Source organism: Triturus cristatus, chromosome 7 (assembly GCF_964204655.1).
Source record: "Triturus cristatus chromosome 7, aTriCri1.1, whole genome shotgun sequence".
NCBI classification, from domain to species: domain Eukaryota; kingdom Metazoa; phylum Chordata; class Amphibia; order Caudata; family Salamandridae; genus Triturus; species Triturus cristatus.
Window position 1 is genome coordinate 1662971171 of NC_140590.1, and position 23234 is coordinate 1662994404.

A 23234-nucleotide genomic window follows, 5' to 3' on the forward strand; every position below is an offset into this window, starting at 1 on the left:
ATACTTATATCCACTACAGTTACTCGTGGTGAGAGTGCCAGATTAATAAATTACATATTCACACAAGATTACAAATTAAGTTGCACAAATACATATTACATATTTACAAAATTGAGACGGAATGTCGTAGCATCTTTCGCAAGTGTTTTTGTGACAATCAGGATCCCAACCTGGCATGAGGGGCGTGTGCCTGGTGGGGAGCTTCGCAGGGAGAATTATTGAAAGAAGTGTCTTTGGAAGAGATGAGTTTTAGGGTCTGTTTTGAAAATCTAGAAAGAGGTGGTGGTGCATAGTATTGGAGGTAGCGAGTTCCAAATTCTAGTCGCATTTCCCGAGATGGGTTGCGCCATAAGGCTTCCCCTTTTAAAAGTTTGAGGTTGGAACAGGAGATTTTCAGCATTGCATGAGGGTCTGTCTGAAGCCGCTTGAAATTTTGAGCTTATTGACGAGGCGTGGAAGTGTGTATGGCTTTGTGGGTGATGCAAACAGTCTTATAGATTGACCTAACATCAATGGGAAGCCAACAAAGAGAAATCATTATGGGTGTAATATGGTCTTTGCTTTAGGCCCCGTGGAAAAAACATGCTGCCGAATGGAGGATGGATTTTAGAGGCGATAGCTGGGTTTTGGGGAGGCTTGCAAGGAGAGAATTACAGTAGTCCAGTCTGGAGAGTACTAAGGATGAAACCAAAGTTTTCAGGTCTTGCTCAGGAATAAAACGCCGGATCCCCAGAGAAGGCTCAGTTGGAAGCCTGCGTTCTTGGCCATGGTTTAGATTTGGCATTGGAGGTTGAGTCTTTTGTCCAGGATGACACCTAGGTATTTGGCACTGTCAACGATGGTAGGTTTTAGCCGCGGCCCGTGCAGGTAAAAGCAGGTAATTTTCCCTCGTGGTCGTCTGTCGAATCCTCCCCTCCCAAACCCGGCCCCACCTCCGCACTGCTCTTACCTGCATGGGCCGCTCTTGGTAGGTTTGCTGTTAAGAATGTTCAGAATATCCATTGATTATTGAACAGGAGGTGGAGAGTTTGTGATTGAGATAAGAAGGAATTAGATTTTAGAGGGATTCAGATTTAGGTGATGAGTGAGAGCAACTGGGCAAGGAACTCTGCATAAACTTTAACCTCCTTCCCTGGCAAATGTGAAGCAAGCAATATGGCCACTCCTGCCCTCTTCTAGGGTCCTGAGGAGAAAAACTGGCGGTCAAGCCAACATGAACTGAGTCGTTTCCAGTCAGAGTGAAGGAGGTGTGTTTCTTGTAACAAGCATAGGTCACATTTTGACTCTCAGAAAAAAGAAAGAAGGTCCAATCGCTTTGCCAGAGCATTTAGATCCCGTACAATAAAGCCTAATATTTTAATCATGAGTTAGAGGTGGCATGCTTATGTGAATGAATAGAGGGAGAAGTGGTTCACAAATCCAATCCTCAGTGAACACAGAAAGATGGGTATGGTGCTGCAATTTAAATAAAGGGTTGTCGAGTTGAAGGAAAAAGTTGTTCACATCTAAAACTCAAACTGATTCCAAACTCTGGGCTGTGCAAGCCCATATCAAAATACTCCTGACCCCATCTAGAGCCAGCGTAAAAAAAATGACACAACATTGACCGACAGAAGGTCTCATCCACAAATATAAAAATGTGCTGAAGATAAGGCACTGAACTAAAAAGTCATACTTGGCAATCATAATATAACATGGAATGGAGAGCTCAAGGCACTGGAGCCCTAAAATGTGGCAGAAAACCATACCAATCTCGCTCCCGGGAAACAATATCACCAGTCAGTAGGGGTCCGTCTGCTAGGCACCCAACCATCTCTGAACTGCGACGTAGAAAGGAATGGGAGCCCCACCATGCGTGGACCCCCACGTCTTTTACTTCAAATCATTTCAGTTTGGCTGAGATCCGGACACGGAGCTGATTGGAACCAACCCGCGGCTGAGAGCAACTTCCTCTGCTCCTTTCATCAATCCTTCTCAAAATCCAAAGTATCATCTTGGTGTTGAAGCTGGCGCAAGAGGACCTCCTGTTCCCTGTGACTTTCTGATGCAGATGGTTTCACTTGCGATTCATTCACAGTATGACATTGGCATCTTGATCTGGTATTGGAACATGGCGGGGACCCGGGTCGCACCCGAGAGTCTCACCTCCTGAAGGGAACTTGAAGCCCAGCACGGCATAGGCCTCTTCCACCTTGCAGACTGCATGTGTTTCTTAGTTCCAAAATAATATTAGGCGGAAGGGATGGCCCCATCTGTAGTGAATGCCCTTCTCGCGCAGAAAGGCAATTGCTGGTTTCAGTGTTTTGCGTCTCTGGAGGGTGAGGGGTGAGAGATCTTGAAAAATGCTAACCTTTGCGCTATCAAAAGTTATAAGAGGCATGCCTCTGACAGCTGATATGATCAATTCCTTCTGTTTATACAAGTGGAGTCAAGTGAGAATGTCCTGTGGCATCCCAGGGGTCTTCAGCGGGCAACCCACTCTGTGGGTACGGCCAAGCAGAATGTCTTGATCCCCTAACTCTGATGCTACGTGTTTGAAGAGGCTTATCACATAGCTTCCCAGCATCTGCTTGAAGAGGCACGCCCCTAATACAAATGTTGGATCTGCAAGACCTATTTCTCAAATCTTCCAGGTGGTAATACAGTTCTTCATTCTTATCTCACAGCTCTAAAAGTTTGCGGATATGGTCGTGAAGTTCTTCCTCATGCCTGTCACCTGAGCATTCCAGGGAGTCTAGCCACTCTCCTATCTCGCCCAGATCCGCCCTGATACCTTTAATGTCTGCTGTGACATCTCGCCTTAATGCTGCAATATCATCGCATATGGTACTAAAGAGTTGCTCCCAAAAAAATGCAGGCCACTCGTTCCTCCGATTGGGCGGCATCCACTTCACCCCCTCCCTCAGAGGCAGAGGTCGCCGGCGGGGTGTCTGGCGATTATCTGTTTTTTTTTAGTGGAGGATTGTTGAGCAAGACCTTAATGGAGGCTTCTTTTTTAGAACGGCTGGCGGCCATGTTGAGCAATAGCGATGACTCTCGATGTCGTGACTAATCACCCAGTGACCTTGACTAATCCGCAACACCCCAGCGGCTCAGTCACACCACTCCATCCAGGTCGTCCCTGATCTGGGACTATACATTACCCCAGGTTCAGCAAGGGCTCCCCAGCCAGTACTAAGGATCCTCTGCGGTTGGGATCAGTTGCTGCACAATGGGTGCTAAGACCTCTTCACAGGCCCCAGCCACCAACATTTAGGCCCATAGGCAAGGACTCCACTCGGAAGTATTGGCACTCCTTAAATCAAAAGTTCCACCATCCAGAGGGTGTTATGCATTGCCACGTGGGGGCTCCTGCTCACAGAGTGGTCAGCAATATAATGTCACCAGCTGGGAGCAACAAAGTCTTCACAAGTCCCTCCTGTGATGAACAAAGCCGGGCCGGGGGGGGGGAGACATCAGCCTTGGGGCACACAGGATAAATAATGGTACACCTGGGAGGGAGTGGCAGCCAAAGGTGCTCTGCTGCACGCCTGACTCACAGCAGAAGGCGCTGTGCTGCACTTAATTATCATGTCTGTGCTGGCCTGCTGGGGCCCATTCCAGGACTCGCTTGGACGGGAAGACTCTGGGCCTCCGGTTTCTCTCTAGCGGCCTCAACTACTCCCAGCGGCCGCAATGTCATCACTGCTCTTTTCAGCACCGCCGATCCCGTGGAGGGACCCCGCAACAGTCCAGCGCAAACTGTTCTGCTTCAGGCGCAGTCTAGGCCACTTACTGTCCTCTCCACACAGCGGTCTACAGACTTAAGTTTAGTAGGTCGCTCCTGTGCCGCGCCCGTTGACAGTTGCTAATTCAAGCCTTTGTCTTGTAGGAGCCAATCTCATCAAATTCTCCTCTCCCTGCAGTCTCAAGACCGCAGGGAGAGCTCAGAATGTGGGTGCAGACTCTGACACATTTCGTTTGTGGTGCAGCCCCGGTGCCGGCCCAAATAGTACTTCAGGGGCCACACACGGGGAGCTCCACCAAAAGGCTGCTACTCTGCCGCCATCTTGGCTACGCCCCCCAATTTAGTTCTTTTAATAGAAATTAATTTGGTATAATCACATATTTAGCCATACCATGTGAACTGATTTGCAGATATTGGCATTGTGCAGATGCTTTAATTGGTAATGTTAAAAACAGTAATGCACTGTAATTATAGATGTACACTGACCAAGTCATCCTTGTAACTTTTAGCCAGTTTGGGTGTTTGATCTAACTACACTTATAATGCCTGGATTTGAAGTTACAATTTCACATAAGAAAATGGTCTGCTGAAAGTTCCAATATTCCTATTGCTTTTACCTGAAAAAAATGAAACTGTTAGAAAGTCATCCATATGTGTTTTTAAGTGTCGCACATGGCCTGAGTTTACCTGGCTGGTATGAATCACTCTGCTGATTCCAGTGTAGAGAGCGTTGCCGTAGTCGAGTCTGCTGCTGATGTGGGCGTGGGTGATGGTCTTTCTGTGTTCGAGGGGGATCCATTTGATGGTCTTTCTTAGGAGTCAGAGGATGTGGATACAGGAGGATGAGACAGTGTTGATTTGGCAGTCCATATTGAGTTCGGAGTCCAGGATGATTCTGAGGTTGGGTGCGTGGTCTGTGGGGGTGGGCGGGTTCTCAAAGGCGGGGGGCCACCAGATGTCGTTTCGGTCATCGGGGTATGGGCCCATGATGAGTACTTCGGTTTTGTCCTTGTTGAGTTGTAGGCAGCTGCTCTTCATCCTTTTGGCAATTGCTTCCATTCCTTCTTGAAAGTTATGTTTGGATACGTTGGGTTCGTTGGATAGGGAGAGGATGAGTTGGATGTCGTCTGCGTAGGATACAATGGTGAGTCCATGGGATCTTACGATGGGGGCGAGCGGGGACACGTATATGTTGAACAGGGTGGGGCTGATGGAGGATCCTTGGGGAACTCCGCAGGTGATCGGTGTGGGATCTGAGAGGAAGGGTGGCAGCCTGACCTGCTGCGTTCTGCCAGAGAGGAATGAGCGGATCTAGTCGAGGGCCTTGTCCCGGATTCCTGCATCATGGAGTCTGCTTGCTAGGGTGCGGTGAATGACTGTATCGAAGGCTGCGGAGAGGTCCAGGAGGATGAGGGCCACAGTCTCCCTTCTGTCGAGGAGGGAGCGGATGTTGTCTGTTGCGGCGAGCAGGGCGGTTTCAGTGCTGTGGTTTTTCCTGAAGTCGGATTGGGAGGTGTCTAGGATGTTGTTTTCTTCAATGAAGGAGGCGAGCTGGCTGTAGACGGCTTTTTCGATGACTTTCGCCGGAAACGGGAATAGATAGATGGATCTGAAGTTTTTGAGGTCGGTGGGGTCTGCCGAGGGTTTCTTCTTGGCGTGTTTACAGTCGTCGGAGAAGGAGGCGGTTTTGAGGGAGTGGTTGATGGTACGGCGAAGCTCAGGGGTGATGCTGTCAGCGACTCTGTGATAGATGTGAGGAGGGTAGGAGTCCATAGGGGCCCCGGAGTGGATTGACTTTATTGTCTTCAGGGTGTCTTCACTGGTGAGAGTGGTCTAGCTGCCAAGTTCTTGGCTGTTTGATATCGAGAGTGGGAGGTGTGGGTTCCGTGTGTTGGTTTTCGTCATTAAAGTTGTCGTAGATGGTCTTGATTTTGTGGTGGAAGTAGGAGCTGAGCTTGTTGCATAGACAAGTGTGTTGGTGCAACCGTTGATCCATTTGTGCAGGGTTCGGGCTGCAGTGTTTGGGTTGTTGTCCGTGGTGGTTGGAGTGGAGCTGCTGAAGGAGGCGGTGAGCTGGTCGTCGAAGGTCTTGTTCCAGTTTCTACATGGGAGCTGGTGTGGAGGTTTGCGAGTGACGGTTGTTTTGAAGGTGAAGTGGATGCAACAGTGGTCAGTCCATGGGAGTTCGGAGGTGTGGCTGAAAGTGATGGAGTTTCCCGCTGTGAAGATGGGGTTGAGGATGTGTCCCACTGAGTGCGTTGGTTCTGGTACGATCTATTAGAGTCTGATGTTAAGGAGGATGTCCATGAGGGAGGTTGAGTTGTGGTCTTGGAGGTTGCCGAGGTGGAAGTTGAGGTCTTCCAGCAAAGTGTAGTCGGTGGAGGTGATGATGTTTGTGATGGAGTCAGTGAAAGGTGCGCAGGGTCCGGGGGTCTATCGATTAGGGTGCCCTGGAAGGTGGTGGTCGGATTGGTCTGTATCTTGAAGTGTAGGTGTTCCATCAGGTTTGTGGGCTTTTCGGTGTGGGTGCTCATTCGGAGGTAGGATTTGTGGGTGATGGCATTGCCTCCTCCGGGGTGGTCATTCCAGGTCATCTTGTATCCTTCGGGATGGCGATCGCGATGTCTGGTCCAGATGCAGCGTTCGTCCAGGTTTCTGTAAGGAAGGAAACGTCAGGGCTGGTGCTGTCAAGGACGTCCCAGATTTCTGTGGTGTGTCTGTGGAGGGAGCGGACGTTAAGGAGGATGCATTGCAGGGTTTTGAGTGCAGTGGTATTGTAACGGGAGGGTTGTGGTGGGTCCTGGGTCTCGGCGATGGTGAAGGAGTGGCTGCAGTGGCGCAGGTGAAGGGTCTGTGGGTGTCGATTGGTGAAGACTGCTTGCAGTTGTTCTGGCATTTGTTGAGTGCATGGAGGGCCGAGGAGCAGTAGCGCTGGCAGGTCAGAGGTCCAGGGTTCCTGGCCATGGTCGCAGTCAGGTTGCAGACAGGCGTAGACAGGATTGCTTTTGGCGTGCCTTTGGCGCGGCTGCACAGCGGCCGCCATTATGTAGGGGGAGGAAGAGCAGCTGGAAGGCGGGAGCGGGAACACGCAGATAGAGGGGCCGCGGGCGCAGCGAGAATGGCAGAAAGGGAAAAAGTGAAAAGGCAAAGTAAAAGGCCAAAGTAAAAAAGGCAAGAAAGGCAAAGTAAAAAAAGGCAGAACAGAGAGGCAGAGCCAAAGTGAAAGAAAAGCAGAACAGAAAAGCAGAGGCAAAAGGCACAGGAAGCAGCATAAGAACAGCACAGAAAAAGAACAGCACAGAAAAAAGACAGAAGACTGCTGTATGCGCAACTCAGCAGAAGAGCAGGCTCTTCCACTGGACCACCAGGGGGGATGAGGCGCAGGCAGGAGCCTGCGGGTGGAGGAGGGCTTCGAACACCTACCTGAAGACTAGGCGGCGCTAGGGGCAGACACTCTAGGACAGAGCTGCGCAAGGGAAGAGCAGTAGCCTGACCAGGAGGTCTATCTATCTATCTATCTATCTATCTATCTATCTATCTATCTATCTATCTATCTATCTATCTATCTATCTATCTATCTATCTATCTATCTATCTATCTATCTATCTATCTATCTATCTATCTATCTATCTATCTATCTATCTATCTATCTATCTATCTATCTATCTATCTATCTATATCGATATATCGATATATCGATATATATATATATGAAAAGAAATTCAGCCGTTATAGTTAGTGAGCTAACTATACCTCGCACCCCAGCAATGCACTGCTTATGATCTCACATATCACATCACTCATGACGTGTTCAATGACATCTCAAATTACATCACTGATGACATCATCCAGTGACTGTGAGTGTATTTAAAAGCTTATGAGTGCTAAATATAAATACCAAGGTGTATTGGTGAATTAGTGGGTGTATGAGTGCCTGAATGGATGATTCAGTGGGTGCGTGACTAACTGTATAACTGAGTGATTTGGTGTCTCGGTGAATGTAGGGTGAGTGAATGGTTGTGTTAATGCCTGTACCTGTCTGTCAGTTGGTGTCTAAGTGGCTGTATGGGTGTGTGAGTCGGTACGTGAGATTCTGTATGGATGAGTGATTGGTTGTCTGAGTACCTCTACGAGTATCTTAGTGTCACTGTGGATGGGTGAGGGTTGTGTGACTGCCTGTATGGAAAAGGACTGGCTGAGTCAGGGGCTGTATTGGTTAGTGAGTGCATGTATGAGGGGCTGTATGGGTAAGTGAGTGTGTGTATGGCTGTGTCGGTGAGTGAGTGCATGTGTCAGTGGTATATGGGTGAGTAACTGGGTATGTGAAAGGCAGTATAGGTAAGTGATGGGGTATGTGAGTGACTATGGGTGAGTGAGTGTGAGAGTGGCTGTATGAATGAGTGTGTGCTTGTGTAAGTAACTGTATAGGTGAGTGAGTATGTGTTAGTATTTGTATGAGTAAGTGAGTGAGTATGTGTGTAACTGTATGGGTGAGTAAGTGGCTGTGTGATTGACTAGGTTAGTGAGTAGGTGTGTGAGTAGCTCTGTGGGTGACTCACTCAGTGTGTGAGCGACTGTATGGGTGTATGAGTGGATATGTCAGTGGCTATGGATATGTAAGTGAGTGGGTGTATGAGTGGCTGTATGGGTGAGTGAGTGGATGTGTGTGTTGATCTATGAACCAGTGAGTGGCTGTATATGTACTGGGATGGGTGTGTGAATAGGTTTGAGAAAGGTAGTGTGGAAGTTGGAGTGGGTATATGAAAGGTTGTTTGGGGTTGTGAGTGGGTAAGTGAGAGTTTCTGTGGATGATGTCATCAGTGATGTCATTTGAGATATCAGTGATGTCACTGTCCATGTCATGAGTGATGTAATATATGAGGTCATGAACAGTGAATTGCGGGGGCGCAAGTTATAGTTAGCTCACTAACTATAATGGCTGAATTGATCTGGTTTTGTACGAGTGAAACGTCAGCCTAACTATAACGTCGCTGTAACCTTTGTTTTTTCAGCGAATGTCTAAGGTTTTTTTAATTCCGTTTCCTACTATAATGTCCCTATAGCCTTTGGGGTTTTCTGTGAATTTATAAGGTTTTTTTAAAATGCTAACTGGCCCCCCCTTCCCTGCACCATTTTGGGCCCGGGGGACTCCTTCCCCCGGGGCCAGTCCCTTTAAAAAAATGTTTTTTTAAATTAAAAATGGGAAAGGGCCGCAGAGCTCCCTCCTCCTGTGATGATTATAGCCCGTGGGGACCCAATCTCCTTGGGCCCTGCCTTTTATTTATTTTTTATTTAATTCAAAGGGAGGGGGCCAAGTGGGCCGGTCCCGGGCTATTTTCAGCCCCGGGGACCCCATCCCCAAAGGCCTACCCTGTTCTTATGTTTTCTTTTTTTAAAGGGAGGGGAACAATGTTATGTTATGTTAACAGGGTATTTGTAGAGCGCACAGCTACTCGAAAGAGTGTCCCAGCACTAGGTGGGTGTGACAGATCAGGCTAACTAAAACAACGAGGAGGCTATTACTGGAACAACCAAGTCTTTAAGGACTTCCTAAAAGAGAGAAGGTCATGCGTTTGTCTTAGAGTTAGCGGCATAGGGTTCCAGAGTTTGGCAACCTGCACCTGAAAAGATCGCCCTCCGATTCTAGAGCGGAGGACACAGGAGTGTGTGCCAGAGACATCGCCGGAGAACGCGGGGTGTGCCGAGGATGCTAAAACTGGACTCTTTTCCTAAGATAAGGGACTCCAATGTCGTGGAAGGCCTTAAAGGCCAAGACAAGAGCCTTAAAGTGGATCCTCTTGCAGATCGGGAGCCAGTGGAGGGATTTCAGATGCGGCGACATCCGCGTCCTCGGGCCGAGAGAAAGTATGGCCCTGGCTGCAGCGTTTTGGACCACTTGTAAATGGGTGAGTAAGTATTCTGGTAGACCCAGGTACAGCATATTAACGTAATCCAGTCTGGAGCCTATCAGGGCCAGAACCACTGTTTTCCTGTGGGGAGTCGGAAGAAAGGGTAGAATCTGTTTCAACATTTTCCGAAGGCCAAAACATTGACCAGCTACCACTTGGATCTGTGGCTTCATATTTAGGGTGTCATCCATTTTCACCCCCAGATTTTTGACTAGGCTAACTGAGGTGGAAGGGTGATGCATGTCCTTTGGCCACCAGTTGCGCCACAAGTTATTGGGGGGCAAGCCGAAAAATATAATTTCAGATTTTTCGGAGTTGCATTTCAATTGATTTAACTGGAGCCAGGCAAACACCTCCGTTAAGCATGAGTTGATCGCATTGCCTCTGAATCACAGGTTAAAAGCAGCTGAGTGCGTCAGCATAGAACACTATGTTTGTTCCATGAGTCTCAGCCAGGTTTGCTAGGGGAGACATATAGATATTAAACAGAGTAGGGCTGAGAATAGAGCCCTAAGGAACTCCCATTTTTAGGGGGGGGAATGGAAGCTGAGAAAGGCGGGGCCCAGACTGTTTGTTAGCGGTCTGGCAAGAAAGAGGCAAACCACTTCAATCCCGTCCCCCCGAAGCCGGATTCCTGGAGCCTTGCCAGGAGCCGGTCGTGAGGTACGGTTTCAAAGGCCTCCGATAAATCCAGTAAAATCAAAACAGCTTTACCGCCCCTGTCAAGGACGTGCTTGATGGACTCTGAGATTTTTAGCAGCGCCATTTAAGTGCGGAAATTAGGTCTGAAACCGGATTGACTCTGATGCAATATGTGGTTAGTTTCCACAAAAGAGGAAGTGACCGAGTGAACACATTTTTCCAACGTTTTGGAGAAAAATGGCGGAAGAGATATAGGTCTATAATTTGATGCTATCTCAGGGTCCAAAGTCGGCTTTTTCTTCCACCTTGTGGGGACTTGCCCATGCTGCAACGAGGCATTCAGAATCTGATTTACCAATGGGTTAATGGTCTCTGCTATAGATGCTAGAGTAGTGGCAGGACATGGGTCTGAAGTAGCCCCCGACTTCAGTGTTTTCATAGTTTCAGAGGAAGTAGCCAAGGGGGGGCACTCCATGAAGGATGGGATCCTACAACCGGGGAGAGTGGAAGAAGGCTCAGTAGCTAGTACTGAAGCAGAGAGGTGAGGGGAAAAGGTATCCTGAATCTTCTTGATTTTAACAAAAAAGAACAAGGCCATGTGTTCCACCCATGTCCTAGAGGGTGAAAAAGTCCTAGCGACCGCACTAGGGGCAGAGAATTCTTTCACTAATTTGAAAATCTCCTTGCCTTTATTGTTTGCCACCTCAAGTTTCGAAGAGAAAAAAAAGTTTTTTCCCCCCATAATATGTTTATGATTGAGGGCATGTTTGTATGCTAGTTTGTCGTTTATGTCAAAACTTTCCGCCACGCTCTCTCAAGGCGCTTACAAGCGCTCTTGCTTTGCTTGAGGGCAGATGTAAACCAAGGGGCAGAAACACACGCGGACTTGACTGAATGGGAGGAGGGGGGGGGGGGCGAGTTCTGCTGCTCAGAGCTGAAGCCAGGCATCAAGACAGGCAACATCGTCCTCAAGATTGCCGCTCAGGATAACATGGTGTTTCGCGAGAGACCCACTTAAGGCCTCTGGAGTAACGAGATGAAAGGGTCTAAAACTGCCCATCAGGGGCTTTCTGTGGGATTTAGGATAAGTGAGCTTACGCTTAATGGTGAATTCAAGAAGAAAATGACCGGACCACACAAGCAGGGGGGGGACTGACTTCAATATTTACAGAAGAAAAGAACTGATCCAAAGTCTGGCCCTTCTCATGGCCCATGTGGCCCCTCTCCCAGGCCATTTTCGGCCCCGGGGACCCCATCCTCCGTGGCCTGCTACATATTTTCAATTAATTAATTTTTTGAAAACAAGGGAGGACGGTGTTGTGCACAGCCCGAATCCAGGGCCGATTTCGGCCCAGGGAACCCCATCCCTCGGGACCCTGCGTGTAGTGTAGGTGACCTGGTCTAACCAAGGGCACCCACATTTTCAAGGTTGGGGCTCCCCTGCCGTCCCTGCTGGCTCCGCGCCTCCAGCGGAAGCCGGCATTGCTTTCAGACCCAGGGAGCTGCTAACATGCAGGTCCCTGGATCTCAAAGCAGTGTCTCTGTTTTCCCGCTTACTTGACAGTGGGCAGGGAAACAGACATGCTCTTCTTTCAGCAAGCGAGAGCATTTTCTGCTCTCACTTGCTCAAAGCTGAGCTTAGTTTCCTATGGCTTGGCGGGAACGGTGATCCCACCAAGCCATAGCAAACTGCAATGTCCCGGGGGTGGGTACCACAGGGCATTGCTGGTGCGGGCCCTGGGGGGTGGCGGTCCAGGCTCCAGGAAGGGAGCCGCACTATCCGGCTCTTTCAAATATTTAGCCCCGGGGAGGTGGATATGTTTAAAATGGCAGGTGGGTAGAAATCTTCATAAAAATCCTTTCCTCACTTCCGGTCACTGGAATCTGATAGGAACCAGAAGTTCCAATCTGCACGGAATGGATGAGACCTAGGAGATAAATTATCTTTAGAAGGATGTTTTATCTTGACAAGAGCGTCAAAAATTCCTTGCCAGTATCTGCTTAGTTCTTGAATCAAGAAACCCCCACAGTTTGTTGATATACTGGACTGCAGACACATCTATTCAGAGAAGGATAGGTCAAATGACTCTATGTTGGGCCAACCACTTGAGAGTAAAATAACCTGTGCACAAGCCTAGACAACCGATATAAAGGTTTTTGTCTAGACAATTCATTTTCTTCTTATAGACATATGTCAGCCGTTTGTCCCATAATGACAATAGGATCTAATTAGGTTGATAAGGTCTAGCACAGCTCTGAAGAGGACTTTCCAGTTCCTACAATTAAGCCATTCCCCTCTTTGCCAGTGACAGGGATCTAATGTTTCCATGAGCCATAGCCTTTCCGGAGATGCAAGACCGGAAGGGTGGGGGCTAGTTTTGGACCTGTGGGGACGTTCTTTTTAACTGGGGGTTCATTTTGCAACAGATCTGCAGTGTATCAGCCCCCTGTAACAAAAGCGGGAGCGGTGCTTCTCACTACCACCCCCCACCTACCCTTTCCCCCCAAAACAACCACGTGCTACTGGGGCCGGTCGAGCAGATTGCCATGGCTGGTTGCTGTTCCCAGTCTGGATGTGTCTCCAACCCACCATCTTATTGAGTCTGGTTAATTTTAAAGGACTTTGGAATGCTTTTGAAGAGCAATGAAATTCACATTGCTGGCTGTCTGGCAGACGCCATCACACCTGCGTATTCAGAATCAGTTACGAACAGGAGATAAATTGATTCCTGGGCTGCAACAGTCAGTCATATCACTTACGCACCATACTCCTCCTATTTCACATACGTAGGATAAAGATACATACATTATATGGATAGAGTAAAGTATAGGAGTCTGGCAGACAATTTCAAACAATAACCCAACTTTCCAATACAGTTGGAAGCCGGAAGGGAAAAACACCCTTCCCTTGTGCCACTGCTGGTGGTTGAAGCTCCCTCTCAGAGCTTGCGGATTGTCACTGTTGGCTTTCTGGACTTTACTACAACTTCACACAAGTACATCCTTGTTGTCGTGGAACGTCTTCCAGCCACCTGGTGGCTGTGCTTTAGAAGAACAGTACTGACCCTGCAATGGGTATGACCCTGTGGTATATTTTCCAGAGTCATGTTTCCCAAGAAAGGGTTCTCTGAAAGAGGGATCAACATACATGAAGACCATGTAGGATGGAAGTGATGTAAGAGATTGTGGAGAGGTTCAGCAAATTAATTGAACACTTGACTGCTGCTTTCAAAGAGCCTTTGAGGAGGAAGGTGGGCATCCTCTTACTATGCCTTTTATTTGTGCATCAGGAGTTGCCTCGTAACAGAGTAGGTAGGGTTCAGCTTCTTGCAATTACTCTATGTTCTCCGTGGCCATGTAATTTTGGCAACAGAGGATAGGGAGGAAAACCGAGGTCCCCCTCTCATGATGTGGTGATTTATGTGCTGGACCTTGATAGATAAGAGATGGCTAAACTAATGGACAAAGCAAAGGATAACCGTCATGACAGTCAGGATCCCACGTAGGAGGGTTCATACAGACGGTAACTTTTATATTTTACAATGAGAACAAGAAATAAAGGGTTGAGGAGCTGCAGAGAGTCTCTCTAACACCAACACTGGAGAAGTTGTACATCCTTATTGGGTAGCTTCATAGAGCCCATATTAGTCCTTCACCAAATTCCGAGTCATCTCAGATTTTTTTTACAGAGTTTTATATAGCGCAAACTTGACCTGGTATCGGGTATCAGAGCGTTTTACATAGCACCAGTTGCGTTATATGAGGAAATTGAACCTTCTTACCTGTGGCATGCGGTGTAGTCTTCGTGACTGGAGGTAGCCTTCTGATTCTGAAACACTTTGAACCATCTTTCTAGCCTGGTATGGAGATGCCATCATTTAAAGTTGCATGTCAACTCTAACCTTAAAATCCAATTCCCAACTGGAATTTGTGGAACTTGGGATCCAGTGGGTGCCCCCAGATCCTTGAGTGTCACTTGGCTCTGGCACATGTTGTTCATAATTTAGTACCGCTATGTGGATGTCATCTCTGGTGCTCCACCTCTTCTCCATCCACCCCATTGAACAGACTTGAGACCAGGTGGGTCCTTCACTAGTTGAAGTAAGACTCTCTACACACCACATATGTAAAAGTACATTTATATTTTTTTATTTGAACTTTCATTTGAACGAATATGCCATGAATTTTCCACATTATATCATTTATAAAATTGGCGTGCAATATATGCAATACCAGTGCTCTCTTCGTAATACAAATCAATGATAAATAGCAACCATTCAAACATTGCACAGGTCACTCACCCTCCCCAATGCGTCATCACACTCCTGTATATGAATACTGCTCTCTACAGTACTTCCCATGACAAGCATACGTACAGCATATAATTGCAACTGTCCCTTTTATGCTGCACCTCTCACACCCTTTGACATTGCCGCTTAATCCGTTTTAGTGTACGCCGGGGAAAATTCAGCGCCATCCTCAGTCACCCCCTCCTATATCCCCCAAGACACAGTGCACATACATATAGCCCCCTCCAATGCTGCTGTTTGCTTCAACATGTGTCCCTCTGAATTCGGCTTGTGTCAATCAGTCACTGTTAGGCTTGGCATCTTTTGGCCTGTTTCCCCTGAGTTTTTGCTTTGTGACCTCTCGGTTTTGACTCTGTTTGTGCTGGCTTAGTGTGTCTGCGCACTTTTCTCACTGCTGATCAGTGGTAAAGTGCAGGAGCTCCTGTGGTAAAATGTGTTGTTGATTGGTGTTTCCATGATTGGCCTGTTTGATTTATGTGTCAGTCCCAGTAAAGTGCACTGCGTGTGCCAGGGCCTGTAAATCAAATGCTGTTGGTGGGCTGCAGCACTGGATTGTGCAACCCACCCAAACAGTACGTAAATGTAACTCTGGCCTGCCATTGCAGAGCCTGTGTGCAGTCTGGTACTGCCATGTCGACATGGCAAGGGCACCCTCTTGCCAGGCCCTAACCTTCCCTTTTCTTACATGTCAGTCACTCCTAAGGTAGGCCCAAGGTACCCCTGTGGGCAGGGTGGACTGTATGTGAAAGTTAGGACATGCCCTGGTGTGTGTGGCATGTCCTGATAGTGAATTACTGCCAATTTCGTTTTTCACTATTGCAAGGCTACCTGTTCCCAGTAGGACAGAATGGGGAGTTTGTTTATAACATCTTATAAACATAACTGGCCCTGGGAACTAGGTGGGAAAATGAAGTTTAATATGCTTGAACTCTGAATCTAAAGATGCATCTTTTAGTGAAGGTGATTTTTACATTCTGGGTTTGAAAATACCACTTTTAGAAAGTAGGTATTTTCTTGCCAAACCATCCAGTATGCTTCTGCTGGGTTTGTGGATTAACTGTCTGGGTTTTGGATGACAGGGGCTGGGGAGCAGGAGTGGCTCCGGATAGCCTAAGTGGGTCAGGAAAGGGCTGAATAGACCTGGGCTGTATTTAGAGTAGGGGGAGGAGATTTCCTTACACCTGAATGGGCCTGGTCTGCCTCTGACAATGCCGTCTTCACCTCCTGCCAGTAAGCCACACCAGAGAAGGCAGAACTGGTTTTGGCTGGGCAAAGACACTCTCTGCCTAAGAGATCAAATGATTTTAGGATATAAATATTGGGGCCCAGACTCCTGAACTTTAGAACTCTTTTGGACCAAGAAGACTACCAAGAAGAAGAGCTGGAGAAGCTGTGAGGAGGAACTACCGCTTTGCTGTGTGCTTTGCTGTGTTGGCCTGCAGTGGCTGCCTCCGACTTGGGCAGTGAAAGGACTGGACTGAACTTTCTGCAATCTACTTTTGTGAGATTCTCCAAGGGTTTGAGGTTGAGCCTGCCCCCTGTTCAAGAAGTCTCAGAAACAGCAAAGACTTCAAGCTCTTCTGCCCTCAGCACTGGGGACTGTGTGTTTGTGCTGCAACAGAAGAAAAAGCAACCCAACGCCGTCTACGATGCCGCAGCCGACTTCGTGTCCTGAAGGCACCGCAGAGGTCACCACTGCAACGCTGCACTGCAACCTTGGTCTCACCAATGACGCCTGCTGATGCCGCCACCGAACCACTGCTTGCACCGTGACCTGTGTACTGCACTCCACACCGCCTCGCTTTTCGATGACCCCTTGGTACCCCCGACAACGCCGAAATCTATGTCGTTACTTGCACGGTGGTTCGAGGGCACTGCTCGTAATGATACACGACACACCACCCTCATCCCGCACCGTAGCCTCAGCCTACCGACTCCGGCGCCATTGACTCGAGACGACAGTGATTCAGCAACGGCGACGGCGCTGCTTGTACTGCCACCTGCCAGCAGCGCAATGAGCACCGCATTCACTTCGCACTGCGACCCTGGTCTCACCGCCGCCGCCATCTGATGCTGCCACCAAGCCACTGCTTGCACCGCGACCTGAGGGCACCGCACGCGGCACCGCTGCACTTCGCACCGCAGCACCCGAAAGCCTGCCGACGCCAGCTCTCCTGACTTCAACAGAGAGGAGTTCGACCTGCACCGACCTCCGGAACCAACAGCTGCGGACGCCGTGCTTTCGGAAGCTCAACGAGAGGTCGCTAACGCCCTGCATTTCTAAAAGGTATTGTTTGTGGGTCTTCCCGACACCGTAGCTGGCCCGCGAAGCCGCGGTCAGCCAGAACTGTTTGGATTTGTTTACTCATGACGCCGGATGGAGCTATCGACACCAAGGAACTGTTTTTCAAGCATATTTTTATAACTGAAGATTTTTAAGTACTGTATTGTGGATTCTTATCGTTTTTGGTCTTGTCTTAAGTATATAAAAATAGTGGATATTTTTCTAAACTGATGTGGTGTCCTTTTGTAGTGTTTACACTGTATTACTGTTGGTTATATGCAAATGCTATACACACTGCCTCTAAGATAAGCCTGAATGCTCGTGCCAAGCTACCAAGGGGGGTGAGCAGGGGTTATATTAGGAGTATAGCTCCCTTATCCTGACTAGGAAGAAGGGCCCCTAATTGGACAAAGGTGCAAACCCTTGCCAACTAGAGACCCCCATTTCCAACAGTCACTTTACAAATCTCTAGTCTTTCTAGACTGATTGGCAGAAGTAAAACTTTATTTATGTGCCCAGCAGAGCCATGCAGCCATCAGTGACTGTCCAGAAGCAACTGACAAAAGCCTCTAAAAATGATGCTCTCACATAGTAGCACCTGGCTCATGACATGAGATTCTACAAGATGTATCAAGCTGGAGGCAGCTCTTCTAACCATGCTAAAGAGACCAGTATAACCCTGGTCTGGTCGAGTTAATGTAACCCCAGTAGACCACTGGACTACCCAAAAACTCTTCCCATCTAAAATTCCTCCATTGGGGCGAGACCCATTGCAAGATAGTGTTTGTTTTGGCAGTATGAGATTTTTGTGCTACATGAACTGGAAACTAAGATTCTGGGTCTCTAGTTATCCAGTGAACATTTTAACACGGAGTAGATGTATCCTAGTAACATTGCAACACAGTATTCCTTTTGTCTGGCACGCCCCATTGACAAATACTTTTTTTATTAGCATTGTAGGAAAACCATAGATGCCAGAGTGCTATCATTCAATAGCAGCCCCAGTAGATGCCTTTTTATCCATAGGGCCTGGAAATCAAATGCTGGAAAAACATTTGAGATCGTTTCTCAATCGTAAGCCGAGACTGCATGACCTTGCTGACCCTAGAAGGTCAAGCACCAAGGGCAATGACTTGGTTATCCATTTGGAGTACCAATGTGTAGGTGTCCCTGAAATACCAATGATAAGTGACACAGGATAGTGACCAGTATCTACTAATTGCCCCGTGACCCCAATAAAATACCTCAAAATGACCTCAATTGTTTCTAGTACTGCCATTACTGAATCAGCACTGGGCATGATTTTTGCTAGACATCCTTGAAAGGAAGGACACGAGGAACAGAGGCGAAGCTCCATGGTTTTGGGGGGGATGAATGGGGGGGTTAGGTTAGCCCCCTAATAAATGTATTTTCTGATAAATAGTTGAATATTTGCATACACACAGACAAAAATGCACCCACACTCTCTCTCTGCTTTAAAAGTCCTCAAAAATTATTATTTTACAAAATATTGTGTTCTCTCTCAGTACTCCTACCAAACAGCATTCTTCTCCCTTTCCACTGCCCCTTTGCCCCTCTCATGTGCCCTGCTTGTCGTATATTGTATTTAAACATTATATACCAGCCTCATTGTCGGAAGGAAACTGACAGTGCATCAAATCGGCATTTATAGCGAAATAGATGGAAGGAACTTATTTATCTCTAAGAAGCAAAGTCTGCCGTCAAGTATTTTTACGTGTTAGATTTCTTGTTTTTCATTTTTTTCCACATCTACTAGGCTCTTCACATTTTCAAGTTGTTATTCAAAAATCTGTCTTAAAAACATACACACACATTTCTTCTGCAATGCTCTTCCTTTCGAACTCGCGAAAGAGGTCTTTTAGGTCTCGCCTAACGCAGTGCTCCAGGAAGAGGGCCTCTTGGAATCACTTCAGAATTCTAAGAGACTTCCATGGCCTAGGGGTCTCGGGAGTGAGCAGTGGCGCGCGCAGGGAGGCTTCTGCGGCTGCTTGTTTTAATTAGCAGCTTGTTCTCTCATGCAACCGAGCTCTCGGTTTCCTGGGGCCTGGTATCTGTCTTATATTGCCCCTTCTGCCATCCCCCATACCAGTCTCATCTTCCTATATTTTCACCTGGTGCTGGCTAGGCCAGCCGCATTGTAGCATTCCATTCAGTTGTGTTCGTGATTTAAAATCTATCGGAAATGTTCATGTCTCTCTTTTGTAATGCGTTCCCAGCTTGTATTTTTGTATTGTGCATGCTTTGCTCATTTCACTGTCAGTGTCTTCGCCATAAGTCACCATGGCTGTACTCTGAATTGTGTTTAAATTAAAAGGGAAACAAATTATTTTGTCTCGGTAAAGGGAAAGCTAAGGTTTAATGCTCAGAAAAAAATCCTCATATTACAGAAGTACTTAAACTTGCATTCTGTGTTGTGTTTCATTTCAGTTGAAGTTTTACAGACTGGTAGGGGAGCAAGTCTTTGAAAAGCTCAGTCTGACCTGCCTGCGTCCAGGCACATTTAGGGTGGTCAAGCATCAAAATGGGGATGCCGGGCTCTGTTGGTCCTCCAAGCCCAGGCTACGGCCCTGATTGTGATGATGAAAGGGCGACAGCTACTCCTATGTGAGGCGAGTAGCAATAAATAAAGGGAAAAATGTATCTCTATGCAAACTTACCTCCAAAACAACCCACCACAACACATATCTGATCATCTGAGAACCCAACACCATTTACCAACGCAAAGGGCATGTCTGTCAACCTAGAAGTTGCCTGAGCCGTCGGGCATCAAACACAGACTGACAGCTCAGACCAAAGCCACCAACAGACCCAAGAACAGACCAGCACTCAAGACAGAGAGCAGACCATCACAACCCGAAGCAGACTCCTGTGCAGCCGAAACTACAAAATCATGTAATAAAAGAGCCCAGTCTACCAATAGTGCTATGAAGCCATACCAGCGACAGACTATGCGTGGTCAAATACCGCTAACTTAATGAAAGGATCTAAGTTCTTTGTGGTGCATTGCGCTCTTTCTTCTTTCACATATCAGTCTAGGGAATGGAGAACATTTGACTTCACACCCATACTTGGGTTTCCTGTGCACCTTTTGCATTTTTCAAACTTTCTATTGTGCGCACTTGCATACCGTGCCCAGCGGCTGTAGCTTTCCTGCAAAGAAAGTTTTCTTCATGTGGATTTCCTGCTGAAACTGGGAAATTGTCCTGCAAGTAACAGGTTTTATTGGTGTCTTTCCCTGCAAAGGCCAACTTTGTGAAGTACGCATCACTTATTCAGCTTTTAACAAATCATGACGTTGGAGTGGTCGAAGTTTCACAACTACGCCCATCCCTAAAACAATGCGTAAAGCAGACTACAAGGCAAGCCCGTGTGCTGCTGCACAGTGAATGCTCCCAGAGGTGTCTGCACTTTTACTAGCCACGGGCACTTTAATCTCGCTCACACACTTCCGGCTCGTAGCTGGGCAGTTTCCAATCAAGCAACAATGGCTCGGGTTTTCCTCGCCTTGGGGTGGGGCACAGTGCCTTCTCTCGGGTCCTTGTGCTCGGTGGGCCGCAGCCTTGAATGGGGCTTGTTAAGAATCCTTAAAGTGGAAACATGCGCCCACCAGGGAGCTGTAAGAAAACATGATTGCAATTACCGTTAATGAACATTTGGATTGGGATTTCCACTCTCCAGGAAGGTTTCTTTCCACCTTATCTGCCGCCTCCCACCATCCCTTAGCACGCGACCCATATGAGAGCAACCACATGCAGAAGGTACCGGCAATGTATAAGGCCCGGTCTTCCATTCATAAGGGCTTCTGCAGCTGTCATTGAACTCCCCCCGTGCTGGGGTTATATTTTTCGCACCCTGAGGCTTGGGTTTCCTTCCTCCTCTTGCACGCGCTGTGTGCGGTGGAATGTAGTCCCAAGTGTAGCGGTACTTGTGATAAAGCCTGTTTACATGTCGGTGCCTGGAAATGTTGTTTTTGTTTTCGAAGTGCATGATTTTTGCCTTTTGCAAAGTTTGCAAAGATTCACAGATATCTCTACTCAATTTTTTTCTCCCCACAGAGGGTGATTCACACAACTTTCACAAAACATTTTCCTCGGTGAATATACATTTTTAGGTCTCACCTAGCACAGCGCGCATGCATTGTTCTAGGAGGAGGGCCTCTTGGAATCACTTCAGACTACCAAGGGACTTCCATGGCCTAGGGGTCTCGGGAGCGAGCAGCGGCACGCTCAGGGAGGCTTCTGCATTTCTGTGCCCGCCCCCACCATTTATCTTGAGCGCATCGCGGCTGCGCTTCATTTCACTTACATAAACAAATGCTCCATGTTTGCACCCACTCCCACCGAGCTCTCCCACACAGCTGGTTCGGCTGCTTGTTTTAATTAGCAGCTTGTTGTCTCATGCACCCGAGCTCTCGGTTTCCTGGGGCCTGGTATATGTCTCATATTGCCCCTTCTGCCATTTGCTCCTTCCCTCTTCCTTCGTCTCTCTACTACCGCTGTTTCCTTCTAGCTGTACCCTCTCACCTTTCCTGGTTTCTCTCTCTGTGCCGGGGTTGTTGTGCGGATTCTTTTCTCATGACTCCCAGTGCACATGATCATGAGAGGGCCCGGAGTCCCCTGGGTCTGCCGGGGTTAGTCACGCTGCAGGTGAAGGGCTGAGTCACTGCAGCTCAGCGTGCTTGGTGATAATATTTACCAACACAGCTCAGTGAGGCTCTATTTCTAGCGCAGGGAGCAGAGTGGAAAGAGACATAAGGGGCCTTTTCTGAAACTTACAACTTGCCCGCTCATGACCGGTGACCAGTTTTCTCTTTCGCTTCTCCAGACCACCCTGTGGTGCGTTTCTGTGCTGTGCCTTACCCCGGGGCCTCACGCGGTCTGAGTCTCACAGGCTCTAATGCAATCACTGAAAATGCGCCCTTACGCACCCTGAGCCGAGGTTAAACTACGAGTGTAATTTGGGGGCAGTGGGTCCCTCACAACCATGGATACCAGGGTTGTGCTGCCCTATAGGGTCATCAAACCCCATGGGCTGGTCTGAGCAGCCAGTGTGCGGGGCGTTTATTGGTTGTTTGGGCCCCTATTTTATGGTCTAGTGGGCTTGTTTTTGCTGTTAATTTCCCTATGAAAGCAAAGATTGCCTAAAAACTGTCCAAATTGGCAAACATGGTCCACCTTTTTAGCTTTCTAATTCACTAATGAGGGACACTTTTATTTTGGTAACCGGGCCTAGTTTCTGTCCCAGTCTGACCCTGATGGGCACAGGAGCCAGTGCACCTGCTGCTATAATAACAGGCTATCAAAACAATTGTCCCATGGGGCTTGTTCAGATCATACCTATGGTGTTGCTCTATGGTAATGTGATCATTTCCATGGATACATACATTCTAATACCAATATGTAATGCTACATATTAAAGAGAACACATTCGTAATTGATCAGATCACCTTAGAGCCACACCCAGGGGAATTGAGCAATATTTCCCTCCACCCCTTGGGCATCTAGTTTTGTCCTTATTTTTCTTAAGCACTAATATTAGGTGCATCCCTTGTCACAGGTTTCCAAGTTCCTCATTCTGCCTGTCTTTCCTTGTCTCCTCACTTTCTCTATCTGTTTCCCCTCTCATTTCGTTCGTCCCTTTCAGGGTTTCTCCTTCCTAATCATTTTCCATGCCAATCTCTTCCCTTCTCCGGTCTCTCACTTGCCCATATCTCCTTCTCTCTCAGGCATACCTATTCTGGCATATTTCTCTTCCTCATCTCTTGCCCCTTATGCTTTTCTTTATATCCTTTTTCTCGTTATCCCTTTCCCCTGTTCTCTTATTTTATGCTTTCTTCTGCTTCCTTTCAGCCCCTCTTTTTCGTTTCTTTCATTCCTTTCCGCCCTCTACTATATTTCTCGCTTTTCCTCTACTCCCTACACAATCCACCCACTCAAAAGAGTACACACAAAGCTAAGACGAGACAAGCACTGTGTTAAAAAAATTCAAAGCTTTTGACCCCATTCAACCTTAGGTCTCTGGTGCCACTGCACCTGCTGCACCATAGATAGCTGTGTCCCTGCTCTGCCAGTCTCGTGGCATTCGTACTCTGTGCACACTTAGGATCTCTTAGGGTTCAGTCACACTCCACCTCCCAGGCTCTCTCAGAGAGGGGGACCTTCCCATTTTTCCCACTACTGGGTCTACATAAGAGATGTGGCTGCCACATTCTGCCTGCTGAGGCCTCTCATTGCCATTCTATGGGCACTCGCAGCCTCTCAAGAACCGACAGACCCTCCTTCTGTGCGCTATAGGCACGGCCAGACTGGGAACCCAAAGCAGGCCAAACAACAACCATTGGC